The sequence below is a fragment of the Capra hircus genome, chromosome 16, assembly GCF_001704415.2.
Source record: "Capra hircus breed San Clemente chromosome 16, ASM170441v1, whole genome shotgun sequence".
NCBI classification, from domain to species: domain Eukaryota; kingdom Metazoa; phylum Chordata; class Mammalia; order Artiodactyla; family Bovidae; genus Capra; species Capra hircus.
The window spans coordinates 9998363-10014849 of NC_030823.1; positions in this window are offsets into that span (position 1 = coordinate 9998363).

Sequence of the window (16487 nt, forward strand, 5' to 3'; positions counted from 1 at the left end):
TGACCAACCTAGATAGCATATTCAAAAGCAGAGACATTACTTGCCAACAAAGGTCCATCTAGTCAAGGCTACGGTTTTTCCAGTAGTCATGTATGGATGTGAGAGTTGGACTGTCAAGAAAGCTGAGCGCCGAAGAATTGATACCTTTGGACTGTGGTGTTGGTGAAGACTCTTGATAGTCCCTTGGACTTCAAGGAGATCCAACCAGTCCATTCTGAAGGAGATCAGTCCTGGGTGTTCATTGGAAGGACTGATGCTGAAGCTGAAGCTCCAGTACTTTGGCCACCTGATGCGAAGAGCTGCCTCATTGGAAAAGACTCTGATGCTGGGAGGGATTGGGGGCAAGAAGAGAAGGGAACGACAGCAGATGAGATGGCTGGATGGCATCACCAACTTGATGGACATGAGTTTGAGTGAACTCTGGGAGTTGGTGATGGACAGGGAGGCCTGGTGTGCTGCAATTCATGAGGTTGCAAAGAGTCGGACACAACTGACCAATTGAACTGAACTGAACTGAATGGGACTGGATGCCATGATCTTAGTTTTCTCAATTTTGGGTTTTTCACTTTCCTCTTTCACTTTCATCAAAAGGCTCTTTAGTTTTTCTCCGCTTTCTGTCATAAGGATGGTTTCATCTGTGTATCTGAGGGTTATTAATATATCTCCTGGCAAACTTGATTCCAGCTTATGCTTCATCTAGCCTGGCATTTCGTGTGATGTACAGTGCATATAAGTTAAATAAGTAGGGTGACAGTATACAACCATGATGTACTCCTTTCCTAATTTGGAACCAGTCTGTTGTTCCATGTCCAGTTCTAGCTGTTGCTTCCTGACCTGAATACAGATTTCTGAGGAGACAGGTCAGGTGATCTGGTATTCCCATGTCTTTCAGAATTTTCCACAGTTTGTTGTGATCCACACAGTAAAGGCTTTGGCACAGTCAATAAAGCAGAAGTAAATGATTTTGTTTGGAACTCTCTTGCTTTCTCGATGATCCAATGGATGTTGGCAATTTGATTCCTGGTTCCTCTGCCTTTTCTAAATCCAGCTTGAACATCTGGAACTTCACAGTTCATGTACTATTAAAGCCTGGCTTGGAGAATTTTGAGCATTACTTTGCTAGTGTGTGAGATGAGTGCAATTGTGCAATAGTTTAAACATTCTTTGGCACTGCCTTTCTTTGGGATTGAAATGAAAACGGATCTTTTCCAGTCCTGTGGCCACTGCCAAGTTTTCCAGATTAGCCGTAAGATTTAGTGTAGCATTTTCACATCATAAACTTTTAGGATTTGAAACAACTCAACTGGAATCCCATCACCCCCACTAGCTTTGATCGTAGTGATGCTTTCTAAGGCCCACTTGACTTCACATTCCAGGATGTCTGGCTCTAGGTGGGTGATCACCCCATCGTGGTTATCTGGGTCATGACATCTTTTTTGTATAGTTCTTCTGTGTATTCTTGCCACCCTTTCTTAATATCTTCTGCTTCTATTAGGTCCATACCATTTCTGTCCTTTACTGAGCCCATCTTTGCATGAAATGTTCCCTTGGTATCTCTAATTTTCTTAAATAGATCTCTAGTCTTTCCCATCCTATTGTTTTCCTCTATTTCTTTGCACTGATCACTGAGGAAGGCTTTCTTATCTCTCCTTGCTATTCTTTGGAACTCTGCATTCAGATGGGTACATCTCTCCTTTTCTCTTTTACCTTTTAGCCTCTCTTCTTTTCTCAGCTATTTAGAAGGCCTCCTCAGACAAGCATTTTTCTTTTTTGTATTTCTTTTTCTTTGATACAGCTCTCAATATTTGGTGTTCTATTAAATGTGTTCTATTATTTACAAAACAAAACAGATTGACAGACTTAGAGAAGAGCTTATAGTTACCAGGGGGAAGATTCGGTAGGGGAGGTACAGACTGGGTATTTGATATAGACATGTGAACATTGCTATATATAAAATGGATAACCTACAATGACATATTGTATAGCACAGGGAACTCTGTTCAATACTCAGTAATAACCTAAATGGGGAAAGAAGAATAGATACGTATATATGTATAAATGAGGGTAGACATTAGCCACACAGATCATGAGAAGCCCTGTGGGTTGTTGCATGGAACTTTAAAGAAATGGAGAATCATTGAGGGATTTGAGCAGAGAAGACAGGTAAATTAACATACATGAAAAGTGAATGTGAAAGTTGTTCAGTCATGTCTGATTCTTTGCAACTCCATGGACTATACAGCCCATGGAATTCTCCAGTCCAGAATACTGGAGTGGGTAGCCTTTCCCTTCTCCAGGGAATCTTCCCCAACCCAGGGATCAAATCCATGTCTCCCACATTACAGGCAGATTCTTTATCAGCTGAGCCACCAGGGAAGCCCTGAACATATACGAAAAGGACTTCTCTAGATCCTGTGCTGAGATTAGCTCATGTGGGAAAATGTAGAAACTGGATGAGCAGTCAAGGGATGCCCCAATGATGTAACCAAAACATCAGGGGCCTGGACCAAAACCGAACAGGTGGAAATGGCAGAAGGTAACTGTATTTCTCACTACATATAAAATTAAAACCAAAAATGACTCATTACTGACTGGATGTGGTATGTAACAATAAAAGAAAGAGAGGAGACAAAGAAAACACCAAGTTTTATGACTAGACAATCAGAAGAGTAAAATTGCCAATAATGAGAAATTCTAAGGTAGGAAATGCTAAGGAAAGAGCAAATGTAGCTTCAGAATATTTAAAATTTTCTATAGCATACCCTTAGAAATAGCTGTGACACCAAAATCTATTTTATAAAGCATGATAAGGAAAATGAAAAAATAAACCATAAAATATATCAATTATTCAGTCTTATACAAAATTAATGCTAAAAGATTTCATTTTTTCTAGCTTTATTGAGATCTATTTGACACATAAAATTGTGCACATTTACAGATTATAATATGATGATGTAATATACACCGTATTTCCCTAATGAAATGATTACAACATTTAATTCTGAGGTTAATCCATTACCTCTCTTAGAGACAAAACAACTAGCCCAAAATGGAGCTACTTATGTTAAGCCCAACATCACCAGGGACTTAATTAGTCTCAGCTCTCCTAGAACTGGACTCTTACGGCAGTCAGTCAGGGTGGCCTGATCAGCACTAGTGAGGTCATCTCCCCAACAGACACCTACCATCCTCTATAGAGAAGATAACCTTCCAACAACCAAGCTGCTTTTTCGCCTAGTATAATATAACATCACTGTTCTCATGCCTTTCTATCTATAAGTCTTTCATTTTGCACACATCCTTGGAGCTTCTCTCTATCTGCTAGATTGGATTCTGCCCAGTTAATAAATTATTGAATACAATGAGAAAAGATCTTTAAAATGTATTCAGTTGAACTTTGTCTTTTAACATCTCACATAATTCCACTTTTATGCCTGTGATGATAAGATGTAAGATCTACTCTTTGGCAACTCTAAGGTATACAATGCAGTATTGTTCACTATATTAACTATACTTTAAATTAGATCCCCAGAAGTTAATCATGCACATTAGTACATGTTGACCAATGTCTTTCTATTTCCTTTGCATCCCAGAACCTGGTGACCACCAATCTACTCTGTATATGATTTCAACATTTTGAGATTCCACATATAAGTGAAAGCATAAAATACTTGTCTTTCTCTGCCTTATTACACTTAGCATAATGCCCTCCAGATCCATCTATGTGGCTTCAAATGGCAGAAGTTCTTTCTCATGGCTGAGAAATCTTCCACTGCATACATAAACCAGATTTTCTTCATACAATCACTCATCAGTAGACATTTTAGTTGTTTCCATGTCTTGCTTGAATGAACATGGTAATATAGATATCTCTTTAAAATAAGTATTTCACTGCATTCAAGTAAATAGCAAGAAGTGGTATTGCCAGATGATAAGGTAATTCCACAGTTTGTTGTGATCCACACAGTCAAAGCTTTGGCGTAGGCAATAATGCAGAAGTAGATTTTTTATTTTTTTTTTTTGGAACTCACTTGCTTTCTCAATGATCCAATGGACGGTGGCAATTTGATCTCTGGTTCCTCTGCCTTTTCTAAAACTAGCTTGAACATCTGGAAGTACATAGTTCATGTAATGTTGAAGACTGGCTTGGAGAATTTTGAGCATTACTTTGCTAGTGTGTGAGAGGAGTGCAATTGTGCAGTACTTTGAATATTTTTGGCATTGCCTTTCCTTTGGTATTGGAATGAAAACTGACCTTTTCCAGTCCTGCGGTCACTGTTGGGTCTCCAATCTGCTGGCATATTGAGTGCAGCACCTTCACAGCAAAATCTTTTAGGATTTGAAATAGCTCAACTGGAATTCTACCACCTCTATTAGCTTTGTTCATAGTGATGCTTCCTAAGGCTCACTTGACTTCCCATTTCGGGATGTCTGGCTCTAGGTGGGTGATCACACCACTGTGGTTATCTGGGTCATGAAGATCTTTTTTGTATAGTTCTTCTATGTATTGTTTCCACCCCTTCTTAATATCTTCTGCTTTCGTTGGGTCCATACCATTTCTGTCCTTTACTGTGCCCATCTTTCCATGAAATGCTCCCTTGGTATCTCTAATTTTCTTAAACAGATCTCTAGACTTTCCCATTCTATTGTTTTCCTCTATTTCTTTGCACTGATCACTGGGGAAGGCTTTCTAACCTCTCCTTGCTCTTCTTTGGAACTTTGCATTCAAATGGGCATATCTTTCCTTTTCTCCTTTTCCTTTAGCTTCTCTTCTTTTCTCAGCTATTTGTAAGGCCTCCTCAGACAATCATTTTGCCTTTTTGCATTTCTTTTCCATGGGAATGGTCTTGATCCCTGTCTCCTGTACAATGTCATGAACCTCCCTCTGTAGTTCTTCAGGCACTCTGTCTATCTGATCTGATCCCCTGAGTCTATTTGTCACTTCCACTGCATAATTGTAAGGGATTTGATTTAGGTCATACCTGAATGATCTAGTGGTTTTCTCTACTTTCTTCAATTTAAGCCTGAATTTGGCAATAAGGAGTTCAGGATATGAGCTACAGTCAGTTCAGTTCAGTTCAGTCACTCAGCCATGTCTGAATCTTTGTGACCCCATGGACCGCAGCATGCCAGGCTTCCCTGTCCACCACCAATTCCTGGAGTCCACCCAAACCCATGTCCATCGAGTCATTGATGTCATCCAACCATCTCATTTCCTCTGTCGTCCCCTTCTCCTCCTGCCCTCAATCCTTCCCAGTATCAGGGTCTTTTCAACTGAGTCAGCTCTTCATATCAGGTGGTCAAAGTATTGAAGTTTCAGCTTCAACATCAGTCCCTCCAATGAACACCGAGGACTGGTCTCCTTTAGGATGGACTGGTTGGATCTCCTTGTGGTTCAAGGGGCTCTCAAGAGTCTTCTGCAACACCACAGTTCAAAAGCATCTATTTGGCACTCAGCCTTCTTTATAGTCCAACTCTCACATCCATACATGACCACTGGAAAAACCATAGCCTTGACTAGATGGACATTTGTTGGCAAGCAATGTCTCTGATTTTGAATATGCTATCTAGGTTGGTCATAACTTTCCTTCCAAGGAGCAAGCGTCTTTTAATTTGCTGGCTGCAATCACCATCTGCAGTGATTTTGGAGCCCCCAAAAATAAAGTCTGACACTGTTTCCACTATTTCCCCATCTATCTGCCATGAAGTGATGGGACCAGATGGCATGATCTTAGTTTTCTGAATGTTGAGCTTTTAGCCACCTGTTTCACTCTTCTCTTTCACTTTCATCAAGAGACTCTTTAGTTCCTCTTCACTTTCTGCCATAAGGGTGGTGTCATCTGCATATCTGAGGTTATTGATATTTCTCCCAGCGATCTTGATTCCAGCTTGTGCTTCCTCCAGCCTAGCGTTTCTCATGATGTACTCTGCATAGAAGTTAAATAAGCAGGGTGACAATATACAGCCTTGACATACTCCTTTTCCTATTTGAAACCAGTCTGTTGTTCCATGTCCAGTTCTAACTGTTGCTTCTTGACCTGCATACAGGTTTCTCAAGAGGTATGTTAGATGGTCTGGTATTCCCATCTCTTTGAGAATTTTCCACAGTTTATTGTGATCCACACAGTCAAAGGCTTTGGCATAGTCAATAAAGCAGAAATAGATGTTTTTCTGGAACTCTCTTGCTTTTTCATGATCCAGCGGATGTTGGCAATTTGATCTCTGGTTCCTCTGCCTTTTCTAAAACCAGCTTGAACATCTGGAAGTTCATAGTTCACATATTGCTGAAGCCTGGCTTGGAGAATTTTGAGCATTACTTCACTAGAGTGTGAGATGAGTGCAATTGTGCGGTAGTTTGAGCATTCTTTGGCATTGCCTTTCTTTGGGATTGGAATGAAAACTGACCTTTTCCAGTCCTGCGGCCACTGCTGAGCTTTCCAAATTTGCTGGCATATTGAGTACAGCACTTTCACAGCGTCTGTCCGCACCCACTTTTGTTTTTCCTGACTGTATAGAGCTTCTCCATCTTTGGCTGCAAAGAAATCAGAAGAATCTGATTTCAGTATTGACCATCTGGTGATGTCCACGTGGAGGGTCTTCTCTTATGTTCTCGGAATAGGGTGTTTGCTATGACCAGTGCGTTCTCTTGGCAAAACTCTGCTAGCCTTTGCCCTGCTTCGTTGTGCACTCCAAGGCCAAATTTGCCTGTTACTCCAGGTGTGTCTTGACCTCCTAATTTTGGATTCCAGTTCCCTATTTTCTTAAAGAGATGGGAATACCAGACCACCTTCCCTGCCTCCTGAGAAATCCGTATGCAGGTCAAGGAGATGCAGTTAGAACTGGACATGAAACAACAGACTGTCCAAATTGGGAAAGGTGGCTGTATATGTTCACCTTCCTTATTTAGCTTCTATACAGAGTACATCATGTGAAACACCAGGGTGAATGAAGCACAAGCTGGAATCAAGATTGCAGGGAGAAATATCAATAACCTCAGATATGTAGATGACACCAGTCTTATGGCAGAAAGTGAAGAATTAAAGAGTCTCTTGATGAAATTGAAAGAGGAGAGTAAAAATGCTGGCTTAAAACTCAACATTCAAAAAACTAAGATCATGGCATCTGGTCCCATCACTTCATGGCAAATAGATGGGGAGACAATGAATTTACAGACACTATTTTGGGGGGCTCCAAAATCACTGCAGATGGTGACTGAGGCCTTGAAATTAAAAGACACTTGCACCTTGGAAGAAAAGCATACAGCTTATTAAAAAGCAGAGACATTACTTTGCTGACAAAAGTCCGTCTAGTCAAAGCTGTGGTTTTTCCAGTAGCCATGTATGGATGTGAGAGTTGGACTATAAAGAAAGCTGAGCACCGAAGAATTGATGCTTTGGAACTGTGGTGTTGGACAAGACTCTTCTGAGTCCCTTGGACTGCAAGGAGATCAAACCAGTCCATCCTAAAGGAAATCAGTCATGAATATTCATTGGAAGGACTGATGTTGAAGCTGAAACTCCAATACTTTGGCCACCTGATGCAAAGAACTGACTCACTGGAAAAGACTCTGATGCCTGGAAAGATTGAGGGCAGGAGGAGAAAGGGAGGACAGAGGATGAGATGGTTTGATAGCATCACCGACTTAATGGACATGAGTGAGCAAGCTGCAGGAGTTGGTGAAGGATGGGGAAGCCTGGTGTGCTGCAGTCCACGGAGTCACAAAGAGTTGGACATGACTGAGTGACTGAACTGACTGAACATACTTCCATGTTTATTTTCTTGAGGAATATGCATATTTCCTACAATAGCTGTAGAAATATAAAGCTACACTTTACATTTCCACCAACAGTGCACACGGTTTCAGTTTTACCATATGCAAACAGTTGTTCTCTCTTGCTTTTTTTTTGATGGTACCCATTCTGACAGCTGTAAATGGTTTTGATTTTCTTTTTCCTAATAAGTTGAGCAACTTCTTATATTCTGGTTGACCATTTACATATCACCTTTAAAAAAAAATTGGGTAATCTGCCCACTTTTTAAAATTAGATTATTGCAGCATTTTTCCAATTGCGTAGTATAAATTTCTTTTATATTTTTGATAGTATACCTTCATAGGCTTCTATGCATTGGAGAAGGAACTGGCAACTCACTCCAGTGTTCTTGCCTGGAGAACCCCAGGGATGGGGAAGCCTGGTGGGCTGCCATCAATGGGGTCGCACAGAGTCGGACACGACTGAAGCGACTTAGCAGCAGCAGCATAGGCTTCCCAAGTGGCTCAATGGTAAAGAATCCACTTGCCAATGCAAGAGATGCAGGTGTAGTCCCTGGGTCAGAAGCATCCCCTACAGGAGGAAATGGCAACCCACTCCTGTATTCCTGCCTGGAAATCCCATGGACAGAGGAGCCTGGTGGGCTACAGTCCATGGGGTCACAAAGAACTGGACACAGCTAAGAACAATCAACCCAGCAACCATGCCATTTGTTGTTTGTTTCTCACTCTTTGCAACCCCATGGACTGTAGCCTGCCAGACTCCTCTTTCCATGGGATTTCTCAGGCAAGAACACTAAAATAGGTTGCCATTCCCTCCTCCAGGGGATCTGCCTGACCCAGGCATCAAGCCTGTGTATCCTGCAGTGGCAGACGCATTCGTTACCACTGAGTCTCAGGGAAGACAAGAGACATGGACTCTCACATAACTGGATATTTCCCTTAAATTTGTAATGGCCTGTGCTTGAGATAGCTACTCAGGCAGAATGTCTGATGCGTGATTAGACAGAACCACATCCAGGCCGGAGCAGCTTAGTCATGTGAGTTCCTGACCAATGTGGTCTCATATGGAGTGACACAGCTGCCTAAGATAGGGGATCTCCTCTTTCCTCCTTTCAGCTGAAAAGGAGGAGTTTGGGGACTTCCTGCCAGGTAAGAACTAAAAGCACAAGGGATTCCTGCAGGGTACTCTCCAGATTGTTGGGGAGCCTGGAATTCTGTGCTGATAATGGGAGGAGAGCTCAAGGAACCCCGGATGACAAAGCATTGTCTAAAGCGCACCTCGTAAGCAAAGGGCAAGGAAAGGTAGGTCAGCGGGTGTTTCCTATATTCACCAGTAGCTCCCAGAACTTCCCCCTGATGGGGTTCCTGGTCTTTGGAGTAGTTCACAAAGTTCCTCTGCCCACTTCAGAGAAACTAGCACAGACCACACGAGGCCAAGTTACTGTCATGCACCTACTCTGGTACCATTTATCACTCAGGCAACCCCAGTGCCTTTTCCTGAACTTGGACTGGGCATCCTTGTTCCATTTTAGCAGGTGGTCCCCATGCCTTTTGGATGCCTCCTATTTTGGTCTTTGAGGAGTCCGTTAATAGTTTGGGGCTAGTTCCAAATTTCCTGAACTAGAAATCTTATTTGGGTCAAATCATGTGGCATTTCTGGGCCAATGAGTCATTCCAACTAATCCCCTCAGTACCTGGACACAAACCCAAGTAAACAAAAGGATCTAGGGGAACCAAATGTCCACCATACTAAAGAATGCATTATACAGAACTGAAGTCTTCTCAGGTATCACCCTGTGACCCCCAAAACATCCTATGTAGTATAGCCTGGTCCCAATATATGCTGAGAGATGGGGAAAGCTGGCCCACCAATGGGTCTCTAAATTACAATACCACTTTAAAACTGAATCTGTTATGCAAGAAAGGGGGATGAATTTCCCTGTGTCCTTGTATGGCCTTATATCAGAACAAACCCTTTCAAAAGGGACATGGACTCTTCTCCACAGAGGAAATACCAGTCCTTGACCTTCTCCCAAGGACCTTCTTGATCTCCTCTCTTACCCTCCTCTTGCTGCTCTGTCCCTGCTACCTTCCTTTTGGGCCCCTCCATACCAGCCCCATCCTTCAGAACCCAGTCCAGCAACGACAAAGGGCAGGACTAATTACCAGGAAGGGTCCACCAACCCAACAGGAAAAGTATTTCCTTGGAGGCAAGTCCCCAGTGGAGAAGGAGGGCCCATCCAGGGATATATCCCATTTACCACTTCTGACCTGTGTAACAGGAAAATCCATAGTAAGGGGTTGAGAGAAGATCCAGAGGGGTTCCTGAATCTGCTTAGGGGACTCTTTCAGACCCATGTCTCCACAAAGGCTGACACACAGAGCCTCCAAAAGTTACTCCAAATGGGGGAATAAAAACCAAGAGGTATTTTCAAAAGCCCAAGAGGAAGCAGACAAGGAGAAAGAAATAATGCAGGCCATGCTCTATTCAGAATGAGGAATCAAGGGGTTTCAGGGTAACGAGCTCCACTGGGGCCACCAAGGCATTGGAGAAGGGACTGGAAGACAGAGGCTGACCCACCGTGAAAATATGAACCTAAACAGAATCCAGGCAGTAGCAGGAAAGGACCCTGGCAATCGGAATAAGACAAAGACAATCAATCAGGAGCCAACAGAAAACCCCTTGACTTTTTGCCAAGCAGAGGCTGCCTAGCTGGTGTTTCTTAACTGACAAATAGAAGCTGTAGGATAAACGGCCCAGAGAAAACCCACCTACTGGCTGTTGCCCCCCAGTGTCAACTGGTCAGCAGAGGGGACAGTGAGCCAAAGAAATAGGACCCAATCCATGTGCCATATATAAACAAGAGAGACAGGAAGAGAGAAGGCTCACACCACCCCGCAAAGTGGGGTGGAAGTAGCAGATCCCCACCGTGAAGACAGATGGTCCAAAGAGATTAAAAATGATGGAGCTGAGGGCTGGCATGCCAACCGATCTCCAAGGAGCCCCAGTTGACATTAGGTATAAAGGGAACGCCTGTCAAATTCTTAGTCCACACTGACGCCACTTACTTGGCTCTGAACACCACATCAGACAAATTTTGTCACATGAGTAGCACAGTTATGGAGGTATTAGGGAAAGCTCAAGAACAGGCATTCACAGAGCCAGCAGAATGTAAGCTGGGTAACCACATGCTTACCTATTCCATCCTTATGTCCCTGAATGACCTGTACCCCTGCTGGGAAGAGATTTCTTGCATAAACTGGGGACTACCTCCACTCAGTGGGAAACAACTGGAGACTGGCATTCCCTTATATAGAGGACACATGATGATAAGGTTAATGGCTGAGGACAGACCTCCCTGCACAGGGCAAGTTGACTTCCATGGAGTCAGTCCTGAGGTCTGGGCCCGGGGACAGGTGAAATGAGCTTCAGGATTCAGTCCCATGATATTCCATCTAAAACCCAGATAAACATGGCCCAAGAGGAAACAGTACCCTTACCACTGGGAGGCCTGGTTGGTTATTATCTAGGGCCCAATTGACAAGGCCCCTACTAGACCATCCAATCAGTCTGTAGTACTCCCATTCTCCGTAAACCCAGTGAAGTCCTAAACCTGAAGCTATAGGACTTCAGGGAAGATCCATGCAGAGTTTGAAATGGGCCTTGGCCAAGCTATGTCAGGAAACTCAAGAAAATTGGATTAGGTTGCTTCTCATGGCCCTGCTCCCCAAGTAGTTAGCCACAAAGGATAAGTTAAAGTTAAGTACATTTGAACTCATGTAGGGTAGAACCATTCCCCAAGTCCAAGAGACAGGACACCCTGGCCCACTTAAAATGCAGTAACTCAGCTATATCTACCAGGTAGCAGAAGCCGTGAAAGCTCTCATGAGATATAGGCACCAGGTGCTGCCTGCATCCACTGACCTGGCCCTCTACCCCTTCTGGCCAGAAGTCTGAGTGTACCCTAAAACCTAGAAAACCAGCAGCCCCCCAAGTTCAGCTCATTCTTAAATAGACGGACCCCACGCAATGACCCTAACCACTCACGCTGCCCCAGAGTTGCAGGGGTCACTCTCTAGAAACCTCTCACTAAAGAGGCCCCCAACCTCTGGAGGGACAGCCTAGGGCAACAGGTCCCCTCGACTACACATGCAAAACACTTTCTGACTTGAAGCTTCTCTTCTGAAAAACACAAGTGTGAGCAGGGAGATTCAGGCCACAGCAGTGAGCCTGGACATCAGGACATACTTGCCTACAGGCCCAAGACCAAGATAGCTGCATTCTTGGGAAAAAGTGGACAAGTGATCATTTTCCTCTTGCTAGTATTTAGGCATGTATCTTAAATTGTCTGGTGTCCTTTGTCTCCAAAAGGTTAGTGGGATGATGGTCACTCAGGGAGAAAAAGAGTCAGGCCTGAGGCCTGGCGACAGACAAACACACCTAAAGGCCACTGGGGGACATTCTGCTCCTCCACCCGAGTTGTGATGATGCCCACACTTAGCAGGAAACAGTTACAGAAGACAGACCTGCATCCTTTCAGTGCCCCTCAAGAATGAAAGTGAAAGTGAAGTCACGCAGTCCTGTCTGATTTTTTGTGACCCCGCGGACTGTAGTCCACCAGGCTCCTCCATCCATGGGATTTCCCAGGCAAGGATACTGGAGGGGGTTGCCATTTTCTTCATCAGGAGATCTTCCTGACCCAGCGATTGAAGCCGGTTCTCCCGCATTGTAGGCAGATGCTTTACTGTCTGAGCCACCAGGCAAGAATGAGGAGCAGGACAAAAGGCAGAGAAGGGATTTGTCACCAGCAAGACTCAGTAACAATTTCAGGGAAATAAAAAATAGAATCTGGAAAATAAAATCGAAACTTTTTTTTTTTTTTTCATATTCCTTCGTGCTTAGTCTAGTTTCACTGGCTCACAGGATCCTGTGTGCAGAGGTCTCAGACTCAGCCCTTCAGACTGGAGTTTCCAGTGCAAAACGCCTGCCTCAGCACCGCACCTCAGGGCCACATGCAGACGCTGCGCAGGACACGCCATCCGAGATGGCAGCAGTGGGCCATGTGCGGAGATGCTGCGCGCGGCACTGCGGTCTGGAGAGTGAGCGGCAGCGCCGTGCGCCGCCCCACACCCCACGGCAAGCTGCGGGGACCCCACAAAGCAGTCCCACTGCAGCCTGTCACTGGGAGAGCCTGTGCCCTAGAGCCTGAGCTCACACCTCTGATCACAGTAAAGCTTTCGTTCGCTTCGGAATTCAACTCCGCCTCCTCCTACTGGCTGCACCAACAGTAGGCAGAAGGACACTTGCTGGGGGCCGACTCAGGAGGACTGCTAACAGTTTCACAATTTCCTGTCTACATCCCAAAGCTCGCACAAAGGGGCTTTTTCCCGTGCCCATTTAATTGCCAAATTATTTTTATTGAAGACAGCCCTAAGCAGGGGACACCTTCCTGACATCACTCTCCACTTATTTAAATGAATATAAACTGCTTAGCCTTCCTTTCTAAACGACCAAAGTTCTCAAATAAGGTTAAGAATATATACTATTTATAAGAAAAAAAGTTAATGATAAACACTTAAAGGAAGATCAAAAATAAGTAAAATATATCCAAAAATAAGCGCAAAGAAAGCAGGATATGAATCAAAAACAAGTAGGATTCCAGGCTAAAACTATTAAATTTTTAAAATATTAAATTTGTTGAAGACTCATTTTACCTTGATACAACGTTTAATCTACAGTGACTATATACAATTAACACAGAAAAAAATGTATAAAAATACATTAAAATTGTCTTTGATTTTTCAGATGTTGGGCTTTAATAAAACTCAAACTGTTTTCACACCCTTACAACCTAAGTCCCTTTCATATTTTCATCTTTCATGCAGCAGTTCTTTAATGATAATTTCAAGCTACCCCAACGTGGCATTTCCTGCCAGCCAGTACTGGAGGAATTGCAGGCTTTGCCAAGATGGTGTGAGTGTTGATAGGTGAGCATTTTTAATGGCACCAGTTTCTGGTAGAGATGAGACAGCCCCCTCTAGCACCAGTAGCATACTCCAATTACCTATCAGTATCCCCTGTGTGTCTGGGGAGGCCTTACAAATATCTGTGAAAAGAAGAGAAGTGAAAAGCAAAGAAGAAAAGGAAAAATGTACCCATTTGAATGCAGAGTTCCAAAGAATAGCAAGGAGAGATAAGAAAGCCTTCCTCAGTGATCAATGCAAAGAAATAGAGGAAGACACCAGAATGGGAAAGACTAGAGATCTCTTCAAGAAAATTAGAGATACCAAGGGAACATTTCATGCAAAGATAAAGGACAGAAATGGTATGGACCTAACAGAAGCAGAAGATATTAAGAAGAGGTGGCAAGAATACACAGAAGAACTGTACAAAAAAGATCTTCAAGACCAAGATAATCATGATGGTGTGATCACTCACCTAGAGCCAGACATCCTGGAATATGAAGTCAAGTGGGCCTTAGAAAGCATCACTATGAACAAAGCTAGTGGAGGTGATGGAATTCCAGTTGAGCTGTTTCAAATCCTGGAAGATGATGCTGTGAAAGTGCTGCACTAAATATGCCAGCAAATTTGGAAAACTCAGCAGTGGCCACAGAACTAGAAAAGGTCAGTTTTCATTCCAATCCCAAGAAAGGCAATGCTAAAGAATGCTCAAACTACCACACAATTGCACTCATCTCACATGCTAGTAAAGTAACGCTCAAAAATCTCCAAGCCAGACTTCAGCAATATGTGAACTGTGAACACCCTGATGTTCAAGCTGGTTTTAGAGAAGGCATAGGTACCAGAGATCAAATTGCCAACATCTGCTGGATCATCAAAAAAGCAAGAGAGTTCCAGAAAAACATCTATTTCTGCTTTATTGACTATGCCAAAGCGTTTGACTGTGTGGATCACAACTAAACTTGGAAAATTCTGAAAGAGATAGGAATACCAGACCACCTGACCTGCCTCTTGAGAAACCCATTTGCAGGTCAGGAAGTAGCAGACAGAACTGGACATGGAACAACAGACTGGTTCCAAATAGGAAAAGGAGTACGTCAAGGCTGTATATTGTCACCCTGCTTATTTAACTTCTATGCAGAGTACATCATGAGAAATGCTGGGCTGGAAGAAGCACAAGTTGGAATCAAGATTGCTGGGAGAAATATCAATAACCTCAGATATGCAGATGACACCACTCTTATGGCAGAAAGTGAAGAGGAACTAAAAAGCCTCTTGATGAAAGTGAAAGAGGAGAGTGAAAAAGTTGGCTTAAAGCTCATCATTCAGAAAAGTAAGGTCATGGCATCTGGTCCCATCACTTCATGGGAAATAGATGGGGAAACAGTAGAAACAGTGTCAGACATTATTTGGGGGGGTGGGGCTCCAACATCATTGCAGATGGTGATTGCAGCCATGAAATTAAAAGACGCTTACTCCTTGGAAGGAAAGTTATGACCAACCTAGATAGTATATTCAAAAGCAGAAACATTACTTTGCCAACAAAGGTCCATCTAATCAAGGCTATAGTTTTTCCAGTGGTCATGTATGGATGTGAGAGTTGGATTGTGAAGAAGGCTGAGTGCTGAAGAATTGATGCGTTTGAACTATGGTGTTGGAGAAGACTCTTGAGAGTCCCTTGGACTGCAAGGAGATCCAACCAGTCCATTCTAAAAGAGATCAGTCCTGGGTGTTCTTTGGAAGGAATGATGCTAAAGCTGAAACTCCAGTACTTTGGCCACCTCATGCGAAGATTTGACTCATTGGAAAAGACTTTGATGCTGGGAGGGATTGGGGGCAGGAGGAGAAGGGGATGACAGAGGATGAGATGGCTGGATGGCATCACCGACTCGATGGGCGTGAGTCTGAGTGAACTCCGGGAGTTGGTGATGGACAGGGAGGCCTGGCGTGCTGCGATTCATAGGGTCGCAAAGAGTCGGACGTGACTGAGCGACTGAACTGAACTGAACTGATCCCCTGTCAACTATAACACAGCCAGAGAAGGAAGAGTTGCAACACAAAAGTTATTTATTAACAAAACTATATTTTAGTCCATAGGTTATTAGTCCATGGCTTTTGTTTGTTTGTTTTAACATAGTGTCTGAAAATTTTGCTGAGTCCTGAGTAATTTTGGGACATGGGGAAACCAGCATTATGTGATTCCCTGGTGGCTCAAATAGTAAAGAATTTGCCTGCAGTGTGGAAAACTGGTTCAATCCCTGGGTCAGGAAGATGCCCTGGAGAAGGGAACCACTAACCCACTCCAGTATTCTTGCCTGGAGAATTCCACGGATAGAGGAGTCTGGCAGGTTACAGTCCATGGAGTCACAGAGTCGGACTGACTGAGCAACTAAAGCTTTCTTTTTAAAACAATATCCTATTTGCTGAAATACTCATTTGGAACATGCGTGATAAATGTGCACTGTAAGCAGCCAAATGTGCTGAATGTGTTATGTTCCGTGGCTCCCCTGCCTGCAGGAGGCTTCACCTTCTTGTGCCACGTGTTTCAGCCATGGCTGTGTTCATTGCCAAGGGCAAAGAGAGAAGAGCAAAAGGAGGGTGCAGTGCCTGCTTTGACCACCGTGTACTACACTCTTCTCCCTCAGCTATGGTTACCACCACTGTTCACTCCAGTTGATACATTATTCTGGATCCCAGAGTGAGAGCCTTAATGAGTAGAACTCCCAGGCCTGCTCATCTATGCGTATGGCAT